This window comes from Pteropus medius, unplaced genomic scaffold (genome assembly GCF_902729225.1).
Source record: "Pteropus medius unplaced genomic scaffold, Ma_sr-lr_union100, whole genome shotgun sequence".
NCBI classification, from domain to species: domain Eukaryota; kingdom Metazoa; phylum Chordata; class Mammalia; order Chiroptera; family Pteropodidae; genus Pteropus; species Pteropus medius.
The window spans coordinates 2,884,896-2,909,646 of record NW_024355523.1 but is presented as its reverse complement, the minus strand read 5'-3'; the positions used below and the strand labels follow the sequence as shown (position 1 = coordinate 2,909,646).

The 24,751-nt window shown below is 34.0% G+C and overlaps 1 long non-coding RNA gene across 3 annotated transcripts in view; it reads right to left on the bottom strand.

Moving 5' to 3' along the window:
- The window catches only part of LOC120599655 (uncharacterized), a 461,597-nt gene that overhangs the window by 151,941 nt on the left and 284,905 nt on the right, over positions 1-24,751 (bottom strand). Inside the window, exon 5 of one of the 3 annotated variants that reach the window (XR_005651959.1) lies at positions 14,710-15,033. The exons of the other annotated variants lie outside the window; for them this stretch is intronic. This is a non-coding gene — a long non-coding RNA (uncharacterized LOC120599655). Of the gene's footprint in view, positions 1-14,709; positions 15,034-24,751 lie in introns of those variants that run through there. 3 annotated transcript variants of the gene reach the window in all.

Below are 24,751 nucleotides of genomic sequence, written 5' to 3'. Positions count from 1 at the left end.
AAACCAGATAATGGAACATGATAGAGGAAGTCAGGTTGTCATATGAAGGTCTAGAAGTATGCAGAAAGAATTCACTGAAAATGGGCTAAGATCCATGTAAAGAAATTCAGGAAGCAGAAGGTAGAGAGTGGACTAGAGAGGCAGGAAGCCTACTCCAAGGGTCTGGAAGTAAGTCACAGAGACTCAACAATGTTTCCAGGATTCAGGGGCACAGAGCTACTTCCTAAAAGGACTGTGGAGAGGACATAAAAGGAGTCCATTTTCAAAGAAATGGTAGACAACTCTTGCCATAGCAATGAAGTGCATTCTTAAAAACATAACCCCAAAATAAATGTGTCAAAAGCAATTTGTTCATAAGAGATGATAGCGAAAGACTTTGTTATACAATTTCTAGGGTACTAGGTATAGAGGCATGTTCATTACCTAAGTAGCAACTAATGTGGCTCATCCTAGACCTGATCCACCCAGGGGAGTCATTAACATACATTAGATTCAATTACCTTCCTATTTCTCTGCTTCCTGTCACAGTCAACTATAATACACACACACACACACACACACACACACACACACACACACACACACACACACACACACACACACGAGTCCATGAAATATGCCTCCACTTCCCTATTTTTGATTCACTCAATATGGAGTCTACCACACCATTATACCAAAACTATTCTCACCAGTTGTCACCAATGATGTTCATATTGCCAGATCTAATGGAAGCTTCTTCATCTTCCTCTTATTTAACCTCTCAGCAATAATCGGCATAATCCATCAGTACTCTTCTGCTTTATTACTTTCTTCTCTTGGTCTCCCTAACATCACAAAGTCTTGATGACAAATCTCTTAGCTTTCTGGCCACTGCTTTTCACTTTATTCGGCTGGATACTTCTCCTGCACCAAACTCTATTTATAATAGGTATTCAAGATTTGGTTCTTTCTCTTTTCCCTGTCTATAGACTTGTTTTAGATTACCTCCTTTATATCTGCGACTCAAGATAACCTTTAAATGCTAATGATATCTAGATTTTGATCTGTGGCTTACACCTCACTCTGAGCCCCAGATCCATTATATCAATGAACCCACATCCATCTCAATCTACAGGCATCCTTCAAAGCCCCTATCTTAGTCAACTTGGACTGCCATAACACAATACCATAGGCTGGGTGGCTTAACCCCCCAAAATTTATTTCTCAGAGTTTTGGAGTCTAAAAGTCCATGATTGAGGTTCAGCCAATTGGGTTTCTGATGAAAACACTCTTCCTGGCTTAGAGATAGCCACCTAATTGCCATGTCCTCAGATGGTAGAGAGAGAGAGAACTTCGATGTCTTTCCCTCTTCTTATAAGGGAGTTAATCCTATCGGATTAGGTTCACTCCTTATGACCTCATTTAACTTTTGCAATATCCTCACAAGACTCTACCTCCAAATGCAATTATATAAGGGGTTAGGGCTGCAACATATGAATTTGAAGGAGACAATTCAGTCCAAAACACCCTCTTTCTTCAATCTTCTATCTCATCAAACGACACTACAATGCACCAACTGCTTTAACCCAAATCGTTATTTTTTTTCCTGTTATACTCTAAACAATAGAACTTGTTGATTGACTGAATACATCTTCAGTTGTCCTGAATCAATCCACATCCCCCATTCTCATTGCCTCTACTGTAATTTAAAGTCACTTTACTGCACTGTAACTCTTGATCTTCTCTAGTCCCTTCCAGCATTATTTTTAACATAAATGAGGTCACATCATCCCTAGTACAGAACATATGATTTGTTTTCCATTGTACTTAGGCTCAAGCCCCAAATTGTTAACTTGGAGTTTGAGCACAGGTTACTGTACACCCCAAACTTTCAGCTCCTGCATATTAAAGCTAAAGCCAAGAAATATGTCATATGAAAAGAGGGAAATCTAACTTTGCATTGTTGACTTTTCTTCATCTTCCTAGAATTCATTAATTGGTTTGTTCTTCCTGGAAATGGATCGGATATGCCCTCTGTAAATCTCTAGCAGCAAGCAACAGGTCAGAATATAGAATTTCTGCAAAAGCTAACTTCAAAGAGATCAAAAAAATAACTAATACTTATTTTTCTTTCAATAAGAGAAAATAAATTGAATATTCTAAATTTGGAGAAAAAAATTAGCTAAAAGATGAGATCAAAGCTATTAAAAAACAGGGCAACCAAACATTAAGATTTCTATTTCTCCATTGGCTCTCAAAATATATTCTCAGAAGCTCAGTAGGACCTAAATGTATCATGTTTCAAAAATCCTGGCATTTTCTGGCAAAATCCAAATGTGCTCTTGTTGTTATTAATGTAATATATAAGCAGCTCTTCATTTTAGATTCAGGGGGAGAGTGTTAAACAGAAACATGTTAAAAATACATAAACCTTCATTAGGGGGATGAAAGCAATCCAACGTCAGAGGCCTTTTGAGTAAAGAAAGGTAAGGATGTTAGAGACATCATCCAGTTTTTTAAAATACATTTCCATTTTAAGAGACTGAAAACTCCCATTGTAGCTTCAACATTTTTATTTGAAAGTTGGTCATTTATTTCCTGAATTTATATTGATCTGGAAGATAAAAAGGAGCCAGCACTTTGGGCATCTACACACAAGTCCATCAGAATATAGTAATTTTAAATAATCTCCATATATAGACATTTTGGGAGAACCCATCCAGTCCATACTAAATTTTCTAGAATGTACTCCATTCACCGCCCCTTTTGTAAGAAGTGACTCCTCACCACTAGCCGACTAGGCTAGGGTTGAATGCAAACACGAGACCCAGTACATAGACTGGGATGAACTAATAGATTCTTTTCTTGAGAAATTGCACTTGGAGACACAGGGGCTATTATTTAGATGATAGTGGACAACTGAATTGAAATATCAGGGCAAGTAGAAGAATGTGGAACTACATGAAGCTAAAGAAAAAAAGAAAGAAAGAAGCAGACTGTCAGAAGAATCTCATGCTTTAAGAAATACATAGAATGATTGTACAACAGACTTTTCTGTTCCCCTGTCTGTCCCATGTGGCTTGGCTCTCATTTCTAATCCTTAAATGCCTGTAAGGTTTCCTATTTTAGCTTACAACTAAATTCCGCATAAATTAAACTGGCTTAAATGGGCTTTTGTTCCTTGCAACGAAATCCTAGGTATTATTTTATAAAAAGGTCTATGGCTGAAGTTAAATAGTTCCCCCTCCTCAAATCAGTCTATATGTGCACAGACAGCTTGAATGTGTATAAACGAATTCTTGGTTCCTGAGCAACATCATTTCTATTAGTTAGTACTTACACTTTTCAATTGACAATGACCGTGAAAGAAAAGTTTCCAGGCAAACTTTCATCCTGTACCTTCATTTCAGATTCCCCATTTCAGATACAAAGTTCCAGCAGCATCCTTCAGAAACAGCCAGGAGGGAGTCATTACATCTGGGGATGTGGGGCTCTTAATGCCAATTTCCTAGCAGTGGTAGGGAAGGCCTTTGAAGCTCCATCCTAAAATGGCAATGCTCTAAATAACACAGTTGAAACATATTGAGATGGATTCACAACTGTCTGCACACATACACAAAAAATCTCCTGCTGACGTCAATGAGAGTTTATCCTGAGGGCCTAAGAATTAGATGAGTATTAATAAATTTTGCTGAGTTATTTCAATATGATTTGAAAGCTTTAGCTTTTTCCTTCTCGAGAGTGGGCTGGAAAAGAGGAGGATGTGACTATGTGGGAACACTTTGATGTTCCCAGTGTTTTACTTGGAGACTTTATTTAGGAATTTCAAGTTAGAAGAAACTTAGCACAGGTTTTTATTCCTCTTTATGCTTTGACTCTTGTCTCCGTTTCTTGTCTTCTTGTACTTCTCTCACATGATTTCAACTTTCAATGATTATCAGAAAAACTTCTGAAAATGACAGATTTAAAAGCAGATGGCATTGCAGATGTTAAATACTTAATCATTAAGTTTGGGGGTCTTGGTGTACTTGGCCTTTTTTTCATTGTTTCTCTTAAGGAATCAGCTCGGTTTTTTTTTTTGGCAGGGTGGGTGTAAGCACTTGAAATGATTAATTTCAGTGAAACCATTAAATTAGGCAAAACCTTTTAGATGTGGGGAAAGGAAAAAAGTTTATAAAAGAAATGCTATGACTTTGGAAATGCATGTTTTTGCAAAACCATATATATATGAAGAGACCATTCTGTTTTTACCCAGGTTGAAATTCTTATTGCCTAAACCAAAATGCATCATTGGAAAGACATATTTTTCTAACGTTTCAGGTGTTTAACAAAGAATGCTAAAAATAGACAAATACTTATAATATATTGTCCAAATTAGGACACGTTGAGAATGAAAGGGTATTGTTAATAATTACACTGGGACAACGGGTATAAACCAATGTCTCACAAAAAAGGCCCAGTTGTCACTATTTTCTCCTAAAATTTCAAAATCATTAAAAATCATTTTCTTCTAGCTTTATAAACAAAACAGTAAAAATATATTCTACTTAGTTCATAGATTTGACTTTAATAAAATTTCCCTTACTATAGGTAACTTGAAATTCATCTTATTTCAGCTTTTAAGTTAGTTTTGATTGTATTTTATTTTTCTACTAGTTACCCAGCCTTCTTGATTGATATTTGATTTATTTTTATTGTAAAATATTATAGACATAAAATTTTTTTGAAATTATTATAAAAAAACACCTATCTAATTATCTCCTAGGTAAAGACATGTGTCACTGCCATTACTCTGAAGACCCCGCAAGCATTTCCCAATAAAGATACTTTGTTACCATCAAAGAAAACCACTAAAGCAACTTCTTACTTGAGTTTTAAAATAGATTTAACCCTGAAATATAAATTCCTAAAAAATGGTCTTTTAGTCTTGTCAATATTCTTTTAAATTTATATAAATGAATAATATTTTATGTGTTTTTTGTGTGTATAGGTCTGGCTTATTCTGTTCAATACTACATTTTAAAAAATCATCCATATTTCTGTGTGTAGACATGCTTATTCGTTGTTATGGTGCACGTTAGTTATATCATGGTCAGAACATGCCATAAATTGATTTTTCATTCTATTGCTTGCAGATATTAGATCGTGTCTGGTTTTTGGTCATTAAAAATAATATGGCTAAGAAACATTCTTATACATGTCTCCTGGTGCATAAAAATATAAAGTTTTCTAGGGCACATACTGAGGAAAAGAATTGTTGGGTAGGGTAGGCGTAACTTTACCTTTAGCAGTTAATACTAAACAGTTTTCCAAAGTGATCCTATCCAGTACATTCCCACACTTGTATTATCAGCTTCACTTGAGGAGTTGTTAGAAATAGGAATTCTCAGGCCCTTCTCCACACCAGTAGAATCAGAAACTCCAAGGGTGGGGCCAAGAATTTTTGTTCTGACTAGTCCTCTAGGTTGTTCTGACATAAACTCAAGGGCAGTTAATTCCTAACTTCACTGCAGTGGAATTATTTTGAAATCTAAACAAACAAACAAAAAATAAACAAAACACAAATGCTTAGCTCCCCTGCTCCAGATTCTAATTTAATTGGAATAGGGTATGACCTGTATGTTAGCATGGAAAGAGTGGTTCACAATCTCAGATGTTAAATTAAAACCACCTTGAGAACCTTAACAAGAGAAACACAAGAAACTTGCCCCACCACAAAGATTCTGGTATAATTGTCTTTGAGGGATGAAGAGTTTAGGCATTGATCTTTGTTTTGTGGTTTGGTTTTGTATCATTTAAAATAGCTCCCCTGGTAGTTTTAATACGCTGCTAGGATTCAGACCACTGCCTTAGAGTGGGGAATGATAGCATTATAAATGCCCCGGTCTTTTCAATTATCTCTCATTTCTTCACTCCCCATCACTCATGATCACTTTCTTTAAAACAGTTCAGCTCAATTAGGAAAAGAAAAAAAAGAAATTTGATTCAACTAAATCAAATAAATGTATGAACAATCAATAGACTCAGAGTTCTAGAGTTATTTCTTATTTCATACTGAATGAAATGAATCTGCAATTGTCAGAATTTCAGGTAGAATAAAAAACTGAAAAAAAAAAGAATAATTTGGAGCAGAAAGAGCTATTCAGCAGTTCTTAAATCACATAAAGTATATTCTATTTGAGAATGTGATAACCTTTTTTTCTTTAAAGTGTCCACTTCTAATTTATTTTGTAATATAGTGGAGATTTTTTACCTCTGAGTCATCCATTTCCCATTAAAAGATGTCCCTAGTCCCTTTAAAATGGCATTTGATGAAACATTTTGATAATGTTGTAAAAGTACTTTAGGCATCTTAGTCAAAAAAAAAAAAATCATGTAAATTCAGTCTATTTCATGAAGGTACATGGGTACCGACCGTCTACCACTTGAATCCAAAGTTATTATTTAAATAAATAATTAGAAATAAAGTTAACCAAGCCAAATTTTGTTAACAAATAAAGTTAACAAAGCCAAAAAATTGTTTAGCATTTAACCTATTATTTAAAGCAGCTCCTAATTTTTATGATACATATAATGTTTGAACCTAAAGATACAGAAAATCTTGTTTTCAGCATGTTTGTCCCAATCTTCGTGAGTTCTGTTACCTCACAGCAAATTTACAATGAAACAGATCATAAAAAATAAATTCAAAAAATTTTAAAAAGACTTTTTATAGGCCCCCTAATCTAATCAGAGCCTATCTATAGGACAAAATATTCATTATTCTCAGCCAAAAGTCATTATTTTCATAGCTCTGGGTGATCTTATAGTGAGGACTAGTGTGTGGAAGCAGGATCACATTCTCCGCTCTGATTCCTGCTTCAAAGCTTTAACATATGTCCAGATTTTTTCTCTTTGTTGATGCAAAAATGCAGGAACATAACAAAACATTAGCAAATTGAATACAATAAAGTATAAAAAGAATTATATACCACAACCAAGTGGGATTTACCACAGGTATGCAAGCCTGCTTCAACATTCAAAAATCAATTAATGTAATCCATCAGAATAATAAAGAAAAGAAAAATCACATGACCATATCAAACGATGCAGAAAAAGTATCTGACAAAATCCAACATTCACTGAGTAAACTAGGAATAGAAAAGAAGTTCTCCAACTTGATAAAGAATGTATTTAAAAAACCCCACAGTTATCATACTTAATTTTGAGAAACTCAAAGCTTTCCCATTAAAATCAGGTACAAAGCCAGATGTCTTCTCTCCTCATTCCTCTTCAACACCATACTGGAATTTCTAGCTAAATAAATAGAACAAAAACAAGGAAATAAAGGTATAAATACTGGGAAAAAAAGAAATAAAACTGTCTCTGTTCACAGATGACATGATCATCTATGCAGAAAATTTGGAAAGAATAAATGAAACAATCCTGGAAGTAATAAAAAATTATAGCAAGGTTTCAGGATACAAGATTAACATACAAAAGTCAAACACTTTCCTATAAGCAATTAACAAGTAGAATTTGAAATTATAAACACAATATCATTTACTTAAGCACCCCTGAAAGAATTAAATACCTAGGTATAAATCTAACAAAATAGAAACAAGATGAGGAAATGTACAAACTTTGATAAAAGAAATAAAGAACTAAATAAAAAGAAAGCTATTCCATGGTCATGAATGGGAAGACTCAATATTGTCAAAATGTCAGTTCTTCTCAACTTCCTCTATAGATTCAATGCAATACTAACCAAAATTCCAGCAAGTTATTTTATGGATATTGACAAACTAATTCTAAAGTTTATATAGAAAGGCAAAATACCCCCAAATAACCAACAAAATATTGAAAGAGAAGAAAAAAGTTGGAGGACTCATCTGACCCAATTTCCAGATTTACTATAAAGCTACAATAATGAAGATAGTGTGGTGCTGGTGAAAGAATAGACAAATAGATCAATGGATCAGAATAGATAGCCCAGATAAATATAGTTAACTGATCTTTGACAAAGTAGCAAAGGCAATACAGTAGAATAAAAATAGTTTCTTTTAACAAATGGTGCTGAAACAGCTGGATCTACAAACAAAAAAATTAATCTAGACACAAACCTTTCATGCTTCACAAAAAATAACTCAAAATGAATCACAGACCTAAATATAAAATGAAAAACTATAAAACTCCTAGAAGATAACAGTAGAACAACCAGATAACCAAAATCTTGTAATAGTCATCTCAAACCCTGTACTTTACAAAGGGACAATCAGAAGAAACCCAGCTAGCATGACGTTTTTCTTTTCTTTTTTTGATTTATTTTTAATTAATTTTTTTTTGGCGACATTGGTTAACAAAATACAGTAAGTTTCAGGTGTACAATTTAAAAGTAAGATATATATAGATGATATAGATATAGATATAGATATAGATATAGATATAGATATAGATATAGATATAGATATAGATATAGATATAGATATATATTGCATTGTGCGTTCCCTTCCCATAGTTAGATTTCTTTCTGTCATCACATATTTGACCCCTTTTACCCCATCTATCTCCCTTCTCCCTCCTCCCATCTACTCTCTTGAGAGCTGTTTCAGGTTAACAGCAAAATTAGGATGAAGATATAGAGATTTCCCCTATGCTATCCTAACCCTACACTGTGACATTATTTTTTATTGTAATAAAATATATAACATAAGTGGCATTAAGTACATATACATTATTGTACAACTATCAACACTACACACTTCCAGAACTTTTTCATCATCCCAAACTGAAACTCTGTACCCATTACAGAGTAACTTTCATTTTTCTTCCAGCAGTCCCTAGTAACCATTATTCTACTTTCTGTCTCTATGGATTGACTATTCTATATACCCTATATAAGTGCAATAATACAATAATTATCCTTTGGTGTCTGGCTTATTTCAATTAGCGTAATGCGTTCAAAGTTCATACATGTTGTAATATGTATCAGAATTCCATTCCTTTTTAAGGCTGAATAATATTCCATGGTATGCATATACCATTTATCAATAAATGGACACTTGGGTCGCTTCCACGTTTGGCTATTGTGAATAATGCTGATAAAAACATGGATGTACAAATATTTATTTGAGTCCTTGCTTTAAATTCTTTTGGGTATATACCTAGAAGAGGAATTGCTGGATCATACGATAATTTTATTTTTAATTTTATTGAGGAACTGCCATACTTTTCCATAGTAGCTGCCCCATTTTACATTCTGACCACTAGCATACAAGAGTACCAATTTCTCCACAACTATAGCAACACTCATTTTTTTTTAATTATTTAATTTTTGGTTATTGAATAACAGGTAGCATAATTGTCTATTCAAACCCTTTACCCATTTTAAAAATCAGGTATGTTTATGTTGTCGAATTTTAGGATTTTTAAAAATATATTTTAGACATTAATCCCTTCTCAGATACGTGATTTGTAAATATTTTCTCTCTTTCTGTAGGATGCATTTTCACTGTGTTGATTGTGTTCTTTAAAGTATAGGAATTTTAAATTTTGATGTAGTGTTATTGATCTATTTTTTTGTCATTGTTGCCTGTGCTTTTGGTGTCATATTCAAGAAATTGTTGCCAAGTTCAATGTCACGCATGAAGCTTTATTTTTAATTCTAAGGGTCTTACAGTCTTAGCTTTTACATTTAAGTCTTGGATCTATTTTAATTTTTGTATATTGTGTAAGCTAAGGATCTAACAGTATTCTTTTGCATAGTTTTCAATACTCAGTTTTCCCATAACCATTTTTTGAAAGGACTATTCTTTCTTACTGAACAGTCTTGGTACCCTTGCCGAAAATCATTTGCCATATATGTGAGAGTTTATTTAAGAGCACTCAGTTCTCTTCCATTGGTCTCTATATTTGTATTTATGCTACAGTGCTTTGATAACTGTAGTTTTATAGGAAGTTTTGGAGCCAGAAAGTGAAAGATCTCCAACTTTTTTAAAACAATTATTTTGGCTATTCAGGGTCCTTGCAACTCCATACAAATTTTAGGATAAATATTTCTATTTCTGTAAAAAAATGTCATTGGGATTTTGATAGGATTGCTTTGAATCTTTAGACCATTTTGAATAGTATTGACATTTAAATAAGTAAGTCTTTTAGTCCACGAACATGAGATGTCTTTTTGTGTATTTGTGTCCTCTTTAATTTCTTACAGCAATCTTTGTAGTTTTAAGTGTACAAGTCTTTGCCTTCTTGGTTAAGTTTATTATTAAGTACTTTTTTAATGCTATGGTAAGTGAATTGTTTTCTTAATTTCCTTTTTGATTGTCCATTATTAGTGTATAGAAACGCAGCTAATTTTTGCATGTTGATTCTGCATCCTGAAACTTTGCATATAAGATCATGTCATCTGCAAACAAAAATATTACTTCTTTCTTTCCAATCTGAATGCCCTTTATTCTTTTTCTTGCCTAATTACTCTGGATAGAACTTGCAATACTATGTTGAATCAAGTGGCAAAAGCAAGCATCTTTGTCTTATTCCTGACCTTAGAGGAAAAGCTTTCAGTCTTTTAGCATTGAGTACGACATTGAATAAATAGCATCAAGAAATATAAAACACATAAATAAATTTAAGAAAATATGTGTCAGATCTCAATATGAAAACATACAAAACAATGATGAGAGAAATTAAAGAAGACCCAAATAAACATGGAGTTATAATATGGTCATGGATTAGAAGAGATTTAAAACTTCTGCATATCAAGTTTACAGTTAAAAAAATTGAAAATTGAGCTCTAGTTGACAATATACATGCCAAAGTGTTTTGGAGTTATTTAGTAATGTCTGCAATTTACTTCGAAGTGCATGAAAAATAAGATAGATAGATAGATAGATAGATAAAAGGATAGATATATTGATAGATAAATGATAAAATACTGCTAATTGGCAATGGTAGAATCTAAGTGGTTAGCATTTGGGTGTTTACTATAGAATTCATACTATATTGCTATATATTTAGAAGTTTTCATAATAAAATATAATCACATAGGTATATAAATTAATTTATGCTTGCATATGCATAGAATACCTTTTAAAGGATATCTGAGAAACCAGTATCTGTGGTTGCCTCCTAGAGGTGTACTGCATGGCAGAGAGGCTCCCTTTTATTGTATACTTTCTTGAATTTCTGAATTTATACCACATCCATGCATGTGTGATATATATAAAATGAAAGAAAGGACATCTCTAATTAAGACCTCCCTGCCCCAACCCATACTCAATAAATCACTATTGTTTTATCCTATTTTATCTTTATGATAATGAACTTATACCTCATATTTATTTGTAAATATGTTTACTGTTTGCCTTTCATAATAAAAATGCAAGCTCCGTGGCTCAGGGACTTGCTCACCATTGTATCATAAGCCCCTAGCACAGGTCAGGGAGGTTTTAAAAACCAACCAACAAACAAAAACGCCCCAACTTGACCACTTGATATTCTCAAGAGAGCAGGCAGGAGGAAGTGTTCAGTTACTCAGTGGCCAGGCCTGGGGAGGGACGCTAAAGGATACTGACCATCTGGGTGACTGTTGAAATGGTAGAGAGAGCTGCAGAGAAGGAATATGAGAGGAAAAAGAAAATAGGCAGCTTTACAGTCTCTACAGTTGGAACTCAGTTTTTGTTTCCTTTTGGCCTCGATGTATCTACTGAGGACTCAAAAGATTTTTTTTCTCTCTCTGAACTCAGACCACTATGGATGCTCATTATCACATGCTAAGTCTCTGGGCTGCTGATAAAACTACGTTTCAAACCTGAACAATGGAGGGAATCTTAGGAGGCCAAACTTGGCCCTCGTTTGAAACGGTCAAATCGCTTCTCTTCTTCTCAATTCTCCTTCATTTTCTGAAGGCCACTTTCACTTAAATCCCAAAACCCAAGTTCTTTTTGCTTATTTTCAGCCTGTCCAGCCCTGTAGTGCCCTTAGATTTGGGGATTACCTCAAGCAGCTGCACAGCCCACGGCAGGACGTCTCTTGCTCTCTCGCTGGCTAAGCTCGAGGGCAAAGTTTTGATTTCTTTGACAACCTGGGTTTATTTTTAGAGATATTAGGATGACTCACCTCTCCTGACATTTGTTTCTATAAAAACTAACTTTAAAATGTCACACTTCCAACTTTGTACTAAGAGCGAGAGTAAAGCTGCAAAAGCAATTGAACCCGAAGAGGACTCCACTTGAGAGTTCCTTTCATTCTGCGTTGTCTTTCCTCACTCCCTTTCCTTTCCCTGAGATTGATATGCCTCTTCTGACTATCCCCGACAGAGCCACATCCTGCAGGTGTTTGTTGTGGGAGTGACCTGACAACAGAAGTCTGGGCGCAGGAGGCCAGTTACATAAGACAAAATGAAAGGAAGCTTTATTTGCATCACTGCCTCTGCACATGAATTACTGGCTACAATACTAATAATAGTTAAAGTATACATATAGTTCATAGAATACCAAAGAAATATTAAAAATAATTGTTAGAAAGATATACAACAATACAGAAAGTGTTTTAGATATAATATTCAGTATATCGTACCTCCTTTTTATTTCATTTAATCCTCTCAAAGGAAGTTGATGGATTTGAAACAAAGAGGATAACAAAGAATATGAGGCAACTAAGTATGTCATGATAGATTTCAATATGAAGTGGAAAAACAAAAGGCAGGCTTCAAAATGAAGAGATAAAAAAGGATGAAGAGAAATGTACCAAAATGCAAACATATTCACAAAGTGTGAAGTTTATTGAGAAGCTAGGATTATAAAGATTTTCTTTTCTGTGTCAAAAACTTCTAATGTCCATGTGTTACTTTTAAAATAAAAAAGAAAAGTATAATAAACTTGAAAAAATGCTATTTTATCAATGTCTCTAAATAAATATGTGTGTGTGTTTAAAATGTATTTACTTTTGAAGTTTGTGAATTCCTAGATTGGTTACAGGAAAAGATTCAAAGCAGCCAGGAACCAAATGTTATAAATAGGAATCCACTGTGCCTCAGTGAGCCCATGGGTTATCTAGGATTCAGTTGGGAGAACAGGGAAATGGGTTCTGGCTGGCAGACAGATGCAATAAAAGTCTAAAACTGCTGAGAAAGGTCTTCTCATACATCCAAATTAACTAGAGAATAAGAGAACTAACTCTACTAGAGTTCTGATCTGAGATAATGACCCTCTCCACAATCCAATAGATTTGAAATATTTCCTGAACACTTATCACACACTAATTGTCCATGTCTGAGCTAAGTTCCACAGGAAAAACACAACAGATAAAATAAAACATACCAGTTCCTAAGGTATATTAAGTATGAAAATAACACAGATAGCCACTCTTCAAGGCTTAAAAGATGTGAGCCCACCGTACATACAAAAGGAGCTTGGATAAGGAAAAATCAGAAGAAAATTTAGAAAATCCTAGATGACAGAAAGACTTTGGATGAATCTTGAGTGATGAGTGCAAGAAGAAGGAAGAATATTAGAAATGGGAACATCAGTCTGCTTGTTTTAGATGGACAGCAGGGATATTTGAAATAAGATTTATTCATGTATTTCAATGTTTCTGAAGATATTCATAAATTTTCAATAAATAATGTATTATAAATGAATGAATGAATAGGTGGTGAGTGAGTAAACAGGAAGTTCATTTTGAAGCGAATTGTGTGGCTTTTAAGATGATGATGAGGGTTGGAAACATGCACCCTCTGCTCCTAACACTCCCAGCAGACTCGTACTATGAGTATCGACTTTTTAAAAAGGTCGATGACTTTTTTCTACCTTTAAGATCAGGAATTTCTCATGTCCTCATTTTCCAGCATCTTATTCAAAAGATTTGTTTCTTTTTTCAAGCTCTTCTTTGTTCTTCATTTTAGCTGTCTCTGTACCTTTTTATTCTTTGCTTGGTTTGCTGACTCATTTTCAGTTTGTGTCCAGCCTGGAACTCCCTCTGGACACTGCTTTTAGTAAATCTCCTATTGCTTTCTATGCTGCAAAAATGGGTCAGGGACAATACCACCAATGTTCTGTACCCAGGCTTTGAGGCTCTGGCCATCAGGGTGTTATGTGAATAAGGGTTTCCTGAATGGGCTAGGAGTCTACTCCACTGATGCTATGGTAAGTTTGCTATGAAGAAGGCTGGATTCCAGTTGGGTTGACTCCATTAATTAATTCTAGGTTTTATAATTCAGTGGTGAACAAGACAGATATAGTCTCCGTCCTCATAGAACTTACATTCCAATAAAGGAGAAGATGTGGGACATGATAATAAGTTTGGAGTTAAATAAAAGAAGTCAGTAAAGGATGTTAGGTTCAGTATCTTGCTACTTTTGTGTGGGAGATGACTTGAGCAGGGGAGGAGTGAATAGTAGGTGACATTAAAGTAGACCAAAAAAGAAAAGATGGTAGTTGAGACAGATAGAGAGAGTGAAGATCGAGAGAAATGAGTATGTATATTCAATATGTATTTGGAAGGTAAATTTGACAAAACTTGTTATTGCAATGGATTTGGGTGACAGAAGGTAAGAATGATGATTCACCCTATAAAACCTTGGGAATCCGTGAACTCCTAGGACTCTACTGGCTTTGTATTGGTTCTACAATTCAGTGAGGCAAGTGGAACTTGGATAATAATAATAATAACAATAATAATAATATCATTATTATTTATTTTATTTATTTATTTTTTAGAGTCAAAGGAAAGTTTATTAGAAAAGGGGTAACATTTCATAGACAGAGTTGGTCTCCTCTCAGAGGCAGAGAGTGCAAGGGACAGTGAGAGGCAGAATAAAGGCACTGAGAGGGACTTAGAAGGGCAGACAATAGAGACTAGGACAGTGAGAGAGACAGAGTAACCAGTCAGCTTCAATCCAGCAAGTTTTTCAGTGTAAGTAATTCCTTTAATAAAAGCCAGATCTCACACCTCTGTAGTCTTTGATTAGATGTTTGTCCAAAGCTGTGAACATACAGGCTCAGATTCAAGACCATATGTTGGGTGGGATACAGCTCACTCAGAAGCAGATCTTCTAGAGGTAGCTGTGGCCAACTGCCAAACAAAGATGAGACAGTTATTAACCAAAGGAAGTAGCTGGTGTTTCCCTGAAAGAGGTGATTTGGGAGGAAAGCTCATGACAATTCTTACTCCTAGAATTGTTTCCTCTAGTGACTTAAAAATAGATGTAAACAATTATAGGAAGCCACTTGGAATGGCAGGATGAATGCAATCTATGAAAGTATTTTGGCAGCATGGTTGACTTACTTACCTGCCAAGGCTATTATCTCCAGGCCATCATTTCTGCTGAGAGATCATTACCAAATTTACAGATGTCAGTATGTTGGGCTCTGACAGGGCTACAAAAAAAATTTCCTTGTGTGCATTGGGGATACTATATTGTGTCATGAAGACTCCAGGTATTTAATAGCTAATTGAAATTCTCTTTCAATTCACTTGGCCTATGCTGTCAAAATTGTAAATGCTTTTTTTTTTTTTTTTTTTTTTACTTGTCTCACCAAAAGTTCCAAAGAAATCAGAAGAGATTTGAGAATATTTACTCTCCTTCACTTCTAGGGCCTCACTACCCAAGCAGTCTGCTTCTTTTTGAAATTATTTTGATAGTATTCAAGAAAGAAGATTAGGCATAGAGGAAGTCATACAAATATTGTGGTGGGTCAGAGGTGGGAGAGATTACTTTCAGGCTCAAGAATTAGAGGCTAAACATAATAGTTCATTAACAGAATATTTGCTGTACACTGGGTTCTATTAGATACATACATCTGTTTTTCTATTTAAACTTCACAGTGATCCTGTAAAATAACTGTTCACATTTTATAAAAGAGAAAGCTAAGACTTAATCACCCTATAGATCCAAAGATTGAAGGAAAATATTCTGGTTGAATCAAATGAATGAGAAATGTATGTATGAAAATTGCAATCTGCACTAAATATTGGGTCTAGACAGTGATTGTTCTTTCAGACCACCAGGTGGTTCTAAGGTATTGTCTGAGTGAAAGCTGACTTTCTGGGATTTCATGCATCTCTGAGAGAACTATGCCATTGAGGTCTCCATCACTTAGATGATTGAGATAATATGAACAAAGCAACTTGGATTATTTTATTCTCTCTACCCATTTGCTTAATGTATAGTAATTTGATAAAGATATTTCTCTTCTCTCTCTCCAGCATATAAAATCTCAAGCTTATCACTAGCATCATCTACGGTTATTTTGTTATCTCATCTTACTAGATTAAAGGTATTTTCCATTCTGAATTTACCAAAATGAAAACCATTGTTAAAATGTTACCTGAAAAGGGTAAAAAACAAAACAAACAAAAGACAAACAAAAGCAGAAAAGATACAATAGGAAATTTTAAACATCTTCGTTCAAATTAGTTTTAATAAAAGAAAGATCAAAGACAAGAAGCAGGGAGTAGTCTATGTTGGGGATGAGTTCTGGGGTGGGAGAAAGAGAAGATTATCCAGAATTTAGTATGATGATGGGGTGGAGTGGGGGGAGAGGGAAAGAAAGAGAGAAAGAGGGACAGGGAGAGGGAAGGAAAGGGAAAGGAGGGGAGAGGAGAGAAATAGAAGGAAAAAATTAAGTGAAACAAGGAGAAATATACAACTCCGTGTTCATAATGGAAAACTTAAGTAAATTTCTCTCAGTAACTAATAAACGAAAAAAACAAACAAAAAATGTCACCAAGACTATTGAATGCTTGAACACAATATTTACAAAGTTAACCTAATTGACTATTACAACACTGTATATAAAGCTCCAGAACACTCATTCTTTTTAAGTGCACATGGGACATTTACTGGATCGACAATATGAAACATCAAAAAGCAAGTCTCAACAGATTTAGGAGGGTTCAAATCATACCAGCTATGTTTTCTGATTGTAGTGGAAAGGAGTGATGTTAGAACTTAAAAAGATAACTAAAAATTTCCTTTACATTTAGAAATTAAGAAATGTACTATTAAACAATTCAGGGTTCAATAAAAAAATTACAAGAAAGATTAGAAAATATTTTGAACTGAATCACAATAAGATCTAAAAATGGATAGTAATGGAAATGCAAATAATAAATGTGCAGTGTAATAGCCTCAAACAAGATAAATTCAAATGTCTAAGAACAGTAGATGGAAAAAAATTATAGTATAATATAGGGTCAATGAAAATGAATAAACACTAGTTTAATGCAACAATATGGATAGTTTGCAATAGCATAATGTTGAACAAAAGATGCCAGACATTAAAGAATATACAGTAAAGAATATGGATAGTTTGCAATAGCATAATGTTGAACAAAAGATGCCGGACATTAAAGAATATACAGTGAATGAATCTATTTATACAATATTCAGAAACATTTTATTTCATATTAATCCATGGAGTTATAAAAATTAGTTAATCTATGGAGTTACAAGAATTAAGGAGGTAATTGCAATATCTTATCCAGGAAAACTATAAAGGTCTATTAGAATGATAGAAGCTGGAAAAGAAAGAGCTGGTATTTAAAAACAAAACAAAACAAAAAAACCTCATGAAAATAAAACAATTTTTAGGTTTGCTTGAATTTTTGTTTCTGCAGTGCGGTTTTTATTGGTCTTAACCAATTACTCACCAGAAAACAGCTCTTTAAAAAAGACCCTAACTTGTACTGATCTCCGTAAGTGTAAACACTCCCACCATGGCCAATTTCAAGCTATCCAATGGGATGTTGCTGAACTTAGGTCTGGGAAGAGAAACATGCAATCAGCTCTCCTGAGCTTGTAGGAACTAGCTCCAGTGTACCACTGAATGTAACCCATAATTAATAACAGATTTAAAACCTCACAAATTTTGTATTAATTATCCCTTAATTTTGAATTAATAGCATTTTCAACCAGATTAAATGCCATTTTGTACCGTTTGTAACAAAAAGGTTTATAGAGGAAATTCCTCTAAAGAATATTGAAGGGATGTAGTGGTAGCATGGTGCAGTAGAAAAGGCAAGTACTGGGAGTCACAATTCCAAGGCAAGTATCACTTGCGGTGGTAACGTTCACTATGCTTGCAGTATTTCTGGGAACATACCTCTAAGTTTTTACCATGCATTAGCAGGTAATTTTGCCAGCATGACAATTTATAATAACTATGTGTTCTCTTAATAACTATTTCCTTTTTGGGTTTTAACTCCTTTTATGCAATGTTTGATCTACCCTTTCCTGTTAGTATATTGTTCTTAATGGCAGAGAAGAGAGAAGTAAAATAAGGGTTGAGTCACTCTACTTACTCTGTCATTTGTTAAAATTATAGCTCTATCAAAGCAATGGCTCTATCCTCTGTACAGATCTCACTGATCTGAATGTAGCTGTGAAAATGTGTGTGTATGTTGCGTTCACATTTTTCCATGTCAGCTTATTTCAGTGCCTGGCACAGAAGTCCACATTTAGTACATTGAATAAAACAAAATATTTGTCAGAATAGATATATGAGAAGAACTAAAGAATAAATGAAGAATAGACTTCGGGTGTTCATAATCATACTACATTCTTACAAGTTTGTGTCACTTTGTTGTACTTTTTCTTAGCCAACTCTAACCCAACTTCTATAGATGGTCTATTAAAATTTGAGCACATTGGCTGCTCAATACTCAGCAAGTAAGAATTCTTTCATTTATTTTTTCTTGTCAAAAAAATTATTAATGTGCAACTGTTTATACAAATATTGATTTTAGACAACCTTGATCCCACTGAGATACTGTCTATATTTGGACCTTTGTGTGTGGGAGCCCATTAAATCTAATAGCTTAATTTTTTTCTTTCTGCTTATATGGTTTAGCAAATTAAGGTCAGAGGTAAATCACTGTGTCACTGAAGACTCTCTTCGATCAGTAATTCCTAGTCTTGGCATTTTATAAAAATCACCTGTTAAAATGTTTAGCAGTTCTTAAATCTCACTGTTAGGGAATTGCTTTCAGTAAACCTGGCCTGGGAGTTTGGCAGTTGCATTTTTTAAAGTGATTGAGATGTATGTCCTTGGGCTTAAACAGAGCTTCTCAAATTTTAGGAGTATTTGCCTTACCTGGGGATCTTGTTAAAAGTGCAAATTCTGATTTAGGAGGTCTATGGTGGACCCCGATTCTAAATTTCTAACAGGTTCCTGGGTGATAAAGCTACTGTTTTCACACTTCGAGAGTAAGGGTCTAAATTAAATATATGTTATCTTATTGGTTTGATTAGTGGGATGTGACTGTACATGTTGTGCCCACAGAGCGAACTTCCATTTAAAATTTACATATAAGAGCACTTAGGACTCTAAGAAGATACAGTAATATCTGAAGGCAGGATATTTGAGCAAATAAGTATTTTTTTTTAAATTTATCTCAAGAAATATACCAACATTTTGTATGGCTGGATAGTTAACTATAATTGTGTCAAAATAATGCATTCAATTATTATGAATGTAAACAAATATTTATAAAATGTTTCAGGGTGCTTCCTTTGTTCAGTTATAACCCTGTGGTCTCAGTGGTCTCATTAAAGTAGTTCTATTTTTTTCTTTTTGAAAATTAGTCTTAATTGTCTGCAATTCATTAATATGCAATGGCTATTAAGCAAGGTTTTGAGATCACTAAACCTTTTTTTTAGAGGAGGAAAATAAATTATTATAAGCTGCCAAAATTAACACAGAATCTCAGAATTTAAATAGCACCAAAAAACTGAATTTGTAATTATTTGCTAATTGTCTCAATTGAAGGCATAATTAGAGGTGATTACTGGAAGTACAGTCATCCCCTCTTATCTGAGAGGATGTTCCAGGACCCCCAGTGATGCTTGAAACCTTGGGTAGTACTGAACTCTTTGTATACTATGTTTTTTCCTATACATTCATATCTGTGATAAAGTTTAATTTATAAATTAGCACAGTAAGCAATTAACAAAATAAATAATAATAAAATAGAATAATTATACCAAAATCTGTAACAAAAGTGTGAACATGGTCTCTTTACCAAAATATCTATTGTACTCACCTTTTCACTTAAAGGAAGCACTTCGCAGTTTCTCTTTGGTATATCTAAATTGCCAGCATCACTATTCTTGCACTTCGGGGGCATGGTAAAACCACAGAAAGGGGATCTACTGAGGGGAGAGCTGGAGGCAGAGACATTTATTTTTTTCCAGGGGAAACCATTAATTCTGTTTTCTTCTCTCAGATTAAGGATGTTACTTTGTTGACACTTATTGTGGCTCCAAACCAAGAGGGGCGTGAATACCTAAAATATTTTAATTTTAAATATTTTAATTTCCAGTGACTTTTTACCTGAACATTTATAGGCATCTCCTATGTAATGATAATTTTAAACTTTACTTGACCCCCATAATCCTGGAAAACATCAATCTTTAAAGGGATCCCTCTTTTGTGTTCCAGGAAATGATTTAAGGCAAAAAGCCAGGATTCCTACATCACTTTGTAGATAAGACTCCTGAATAATCAATCCCCTTGTTTACCTTAAGACAAGGTCAGATACAGACTTGCCAAATAACTCCAAATTTTTGCCTCATCGGTGATTAGCTAAAACGTTTGTCCCCCTCCCAAGGATTCTGAATTGTGACCCTAATCCAGCACTGCTCCTCCGTAGGAGCCCTCCCATGCAGCATCTAATGATGAGGGAGGTAAGTCTCTGTCCTGCCCGCCTCCATTTGGGTTCTTTCTAGCCTTGTTATTACATAAGAAAGACCCTTTTCTATCTGAGCCTTAAGATACTTGCAGATCTTTTAGTCAGCGTGTTCTCCCATTACAATAGTCTTTTAAATAAAGTCTCTCTTTATTTAAGTCTGGATCTGTTTACATTTCACAGTAGTTTCCCTGTCTCCAGGAACATGTCTCCAATCTATCTCCTATGCTTCCATAAGCCTTGTCACACGACTTCAGAGGGTGCCATTTACATAGCAGTAGAGGCAAATGGCATCCTGGAATTGTATAAACATAATGTCTGTGGTCATATATGACTGCACTGGATGCAAGAGTGGAGTTTTTACATCTCAAACTCATTACTTTACTCTCCTGGTGAAAAATAGTTTAACAACTTTCAAATTTGAGTGGGAAAACATGCAAAGTCCTTGATTTGACATACAGGGACTTTTATCATTTGGTTCTCATTTATTTCTCTACTTGCAGCTCTTACCACCTTCCCTGCATGTCTTTTAAGTCTCAGGATCCATCATTTCCAGTCAATTCTCTCTGTCATTGGACAGACCGTTACCTCTGCCTAAAATGTCAGTTATGTTATTTCTAACTGGTGCACTCCTGCTCATCACTCAAAGTTAAGTGTGTGTGTTACCACCACTGTGAAGCCTTTCTCTAATCCTGTCTTTGATTTATAGTCAGACTCTGGACAATCCATAACATGACAAATTGTATACTAAGACAATAAAAGAGAATCTACAGTTATATTACTAGAGTTAATCATTTATTTTAGCAAGGTTGCTGAATACCAGGTTAATATTTAAAAGTCAATTGTATTTGCATATACTAGCAAAATATAAATAGAATGAAAAAATTTTAAAGATGTGATTTATAATAGCATTAAAAAGCATCAGATATCTAAGAATAAATAAATTTTATGCAAGACCTCTGCATAGATAACTTCAAAACTGGTTGAGAGAAAATAAAGACAAAGACTATCTTTCCAGTTGTCTAGATTCTGATTTTCTCTCCTCCTGTAAATAACTAGAAAAGTATAAACGATATATGTGGAATTAAAAAAAAAACTGATTTCATAGAAGCAGAGAATAGAATGATGGTTGTCAGGGGCTGGGGGAGGGAGAAATGGGGAGATGTAAGTCAAGGGTGCAAACTTTAGTTATAAGAAGAATAAGTTCTAAAGATGTAATATACAGCATGGAGACTATAGTAAATGATATTGTATACTTGAAAGTTCTGAGAATAGTTCACAAATATTCTCACCCATACACAAAGAAAGAGTTAACTATGTGAGATAATGAATTTGTTCATTATCTTGATTTTGATAATAATTCATATATATGTAAATATAGAAAAATTTTAATATATAATTACATAAGTTATATGTAAAATTAAATTTATATAAATTTAATATATAAAATTAATATACATTAAATAGTTATAATTTGTCAATTATTTCTCAATAAAGTTGGAAAAAAGGGATATTGGCAACAATATATAAAACAAATATTGAGCAACAGGAAGTATGGAATTATGATCCTTGAGAGCAATAAAACTAATAAGAGAGTTTGTTCTGGTGTATAGTTCCAAAATAAATTATACACATATCAGCAGCTTACCTACATCCTTGCAATAGCCAGGTAGTAAAATACTTTGTTTTCTGTAATCAAAAACACTATTCATTGTAAGAAGTAAAATGGAAACACTGATAGTACCTTTAAAAGCTAAAGACATGTGTTGTGTTAACTCATAAGATAGCAGTTCCACTCTTTGATATATATCGAACAGAATTGTGTGTGTGCACATTCACCAAAAGAGATGCATTAGAATGTTAATAGCAGTACAATAACTCCAAACTGAAATACACAATTGCCCACTGATAGGATGGGTAAATGAATTGTTAAATACTATACAGCAATGAGAATATACGGTCTATGACTACAATCAACAACGTGAGTGCATCTCATAAATGTAAGGTTGAACAAAGGAGATCTGACACCAAAATAGTAAATATTATTTGATTTCTCTTATATGAAGTAAAAAAATAGGCAAAAATAATCAGGAGGAAGTCTGAATAGTGATTATTCTTGACAACGGAGTAGAACACTAAAGAGACTCCTTAATGCTTGAAATATTTTGCTTCTGGATATGCACAATGTTTACTGTTGTGTAATTAATTTATGAAAATTGATTGACCTGTACTTTTATAATGTATGCTATTTCCTATATTTAAATTTTACTTAAATAATATTTTTAAAAATACATTAGGAATTCTTTACACAATTTTCTGGTTAAAAGTTGCTGTAGTGAATTTATGACAATTTAAATAATTGAACTCTAAAAACTCAAATTTTTCTAAAGTATGAAATTAATAACTATCTGCCTCACATTCCAAAGACTGACAAGGACTTTCTGTCAGTGCCTACTGAAGAACAAGAGAAATAATTTGTCTCGTGTCATCAATTCATCATAATTTTCCACTTTTTTATCCCTTTGTCACTCAGTTGAATGCTTAACCTAGAGAAGTCTAGATATGATTAAGTGAATTTCATATTTAAAATTTTTTTTTTACAAGTTCAGTGTATAGTATATAGTGGCATTTTCCCTGTTTGTGTGTGTATTCGGTGCTTTTGTCCCATAGCATAGATTTCAGGACCCGGTGGTGTCTTGAAACAACATCTCCCATCCGTCAGGGCTAATCCTCCCCTTCTACTGGAATGGCCAAAGAGAAAAAAGACTGATAATCCCAAGTGTTAGTGAGGATGCAGTCAATGGGAATTCTCATACAGTGTGGCCTGAATGAGAAGCTGAGAGTGTAACTGTTCTTGAAGGAGTCAGGAAATTTTCAGAGAATACATTCGATTTATCTTGAAGCTTATATTTTAGTAGAAGAGATAGATAATAAACAAAATAAAGTAATAAATGCTGTATTAAAAATACATAGAAGAATTGTAACAAATGTTCACTCTTGTGGGGGATGCTGATGATGGGGGAGGCTGTGCATGTGTGAGGGTAGGGAGTCTATAGGAAATCTCCGTACCTTCTCAATTTTGCAACGAATCTAAAACTGCTCTAAAAAGTAAAACTTAAGAAATAACATGGAAGGGACGAAATATTAAGGCTGGGATGTGTGATTTAAAATATGAACAAAGAAGGCTTTCCTGAGGTATCATTGTGTAAAAAGCAAAAGAGATGAAGGACTAAGCTTGGTAGATATGTTGCAGAAAAGTGCTCTGGTAGAGTGGAGACTAGGAATAAAGACTCTGAGACAGGACTATGTCTGGTATCTTCCAGGACTAGCAACAAGATTAATGTTGCTGAATAGAATAAATGAAAGGGAGAGTTCTCTAAAATAAGTTTTCAGAGCTAAGGAGAGAGATAATGCCAGTGTATTAGGGCCTTGTAAGTATTATGAAGATTAGCTTTTATGTAAATGAGCTGAGAAAACATTGGAGGATTCTGATCAGAAAGATGATACAATCTGCAAGACATTTTAAAACTCTCACTGCTGTGTTGAGAATAAACTCTGTTGGAGTAAGGGCAGAACCAGGGAGACCAATTAAGAGACTAATGCAAAAATCTAGATAAGCGATTATTAGACGATGGTGGCCTGGTGCAGGAGGCTAACAGACTGATAGCAATGGAGGTGATGTGAGATAGACAACTAATTAATATTTTGATGAAAAAATATGGTTTTTTCATCAACATTTACCACATCTGGTAATCTTCATTCTTTTGTGTAGATCCACATTTCTATATGGGAGAACTTTCCTTCTGTCTGAATAATTTCCTTTAACCTTTCTTGTAGTGCTAGTCTAGTAGAGATGAATTCTCTCAGCTCCTGTTTGTTTTAAAAAGTTTTTATTTCACATTCATCTGTAAAAGGTATTTTTGCAAATCTAGGTTGACTTTATTTTTCTCCTTTGATATTTAAAGATCTCTCTCAGTTGTCTTCTTGATTGCATGGGTTCTCAGATTAAGTCTACAGTTTACCTTAACTTTGTATTTTGATTTGCATTCTGCCTTTTTTCTAATTCCTTTATAATTTTCTCTTTATCATCAATTTTCAACAA